Below are 2,500 nucleotides of genomic sequence, written 5' to 3'. Positions count from 1 at the left end.
CTGGCTGTGAATGAACTCAAAGAGAAAGCTCAAAGGGCTTCTATGCCATAAAAAGATCAATCAAAATTGACATCCCAATCCAAATTTGGCTCAAACTTTTCAAATCAATAATTGAACCAATTGTTTTATATGGCAGTGAAGTGTGGGGTCCACCTATCAAATTTGATTTTGCAAATTGGGAAAAACATCCCATTGAAACTCTACATTTAGATTTCTGTAAACGAATTCTCAAAGTCCAAAGAAAAACACCAAACAACGGATGCAGGGCAGAATTAGGCCAATACCCTCTCCTTCTAAACATCCAAAAAAGAGCCATCAAATTCTGGAAACACCTAAAAACAAGTGACCCCAACACATACCATTACAAAGCCCTAAAACACCAAGAGCTGAGCGGGGCGAGGAGTCCCCTGTGCCAGCTGGTGCTGAGACTGACTGACCTCAGTCCTGCAGAGATCAGCACACCTCAGCACACACACACACACACACACACACACACCTCAGCACACACACACACACACACACACACACTCACACACACACACACACACACACACACACACACACACACACTCACACACACACACACACACACACACACACCTCAGCACACACACACACACACACACACACACACACACACTCACACACACTCACACACACACACACACACACACACACACACACACACTCACACACACCTCAGCACACACACACTCACACACACACACACACACACACACTCACACACACATACACATACACTCACACACACACCTCAGCACACACCTCAGCACACACACACACTCACACACACTCACACACACACCTCAGCACACACACACACACATACTCACACACACACACACACACACACACTCACAGCCGAACACACACACACTCACACACACTCACACACACACCTCAGCACACACATACTCACACACACACACACACACACACACACACACTCACAGCCGAACACACACTCACTCACAGCCCAACACACACTCACTCACAACCGAACACACACACACTCACAGCCTAACACACACTCACTCACAGCCCAACACACACACACTCACAGCCGAACACACACTCACTCACAGCCCAACACACACTCACTCACAGCCGAACACACACACACTCACAGCCGAACACACACTCACTCACAGACGAACACACACTCACTCACAGCCCAACACACACTCACTCACAGCCCAACACACACTCACTCACAGCCCAACACACACACACTCACAGCCGAACACACACTCACTCACAGCCCAACACACACTCACTCACAGCCCAACACACACTCACTCACAGCCCAACACACACTCACTCACAGCCCAACACACACTCACTCACAGCCCAACACACACTCACTCACAGCCGAACACACACTCACTCACAGCCTAACACACACTCACTCACAGACGAACACACACACACTCACAGCCGAACACACACTCACTCACAGCCCAACACACACTCACTCACAGCCTAACACACACTCACTCACAGCCCAACACACACACACTCACAGCCGAACACACACTCACTCACAGCCGAACAGACACTCACTCACAGCCGAACACACACACACTCACAGCCGAACACACACTCACTCACAGCCCAACACACACTCACTCACAGCCGAACACACACTCACTCACAGCCGAACACACTGCATCAGACCTACACACACTCACTCACAGCCCAACACACACTCACTCACAGCCGAACACACACTCACTCACAGCCGAACACACACACACTCACAGCCGAACACACACTCACTCACAGCCGAACACACACTCACTCACAGCCCAACACACACTCACTCACAGCCCAACACACACTCACTCACAGCCGAACACACACTCACTCACAGCCGAACACACACACACTCACAGCCGAACACACACTCACTCACAGCCGAACACACACTCACTCACAGCCCAACACACACTCACTCACAGCCCAACACACACTCACTCACAGCCGAACACACTGCATCAGACCGACACACACTCACTCACAGCTGAACACACACACACTCACAGCCGAACACACACTCACTCACAGCCGAACACACTGCATCAGACCTACACACACTCACTCACAGCCCAACACACACTCACTCACAGCCCAACACACGCTCACTCACAGCCGAACACACACTCACTCACAGCCCAACACACACTCACTCACAGCCGAACACACACTCACTCACAGCTGAACACACACACACTCACAGCCGAACACACACTTACTCACAGCCGAACACACACTCACTCACAGCTGAACACACACACACTCACAGCCGAACACACACTCACTCACAGCCCAACACACACTCACTCACAGCCGAACACACACTCACTCACAGCCGAACACACTGCATCAGACCTACACACACTCACTCACAGCCCAACACACACTCACTCACAGCCGTACACACACTCACTCACAGCCCAACACACACTCACTCACAGCC

The sequence above is a fragment of the Xyrauchen texanus genome, chromosome 34, assembly GCF_025860055.1.
Source record: "Xyrauchen texanus isolate HMW12.3.18 chromosome 34, RBS_HiC_50CHRs, whole genome shotgun sequence".
Taxonomy (NCBI): Eukaryota; Metazoa; Chordata; class Actinopteri; order Cypriniformes; family Catostomidae; genus Xyrauchen; species Xyrauchen texanus.
This window is presented reverse-complemented; position numbering follows the sequence as displayed.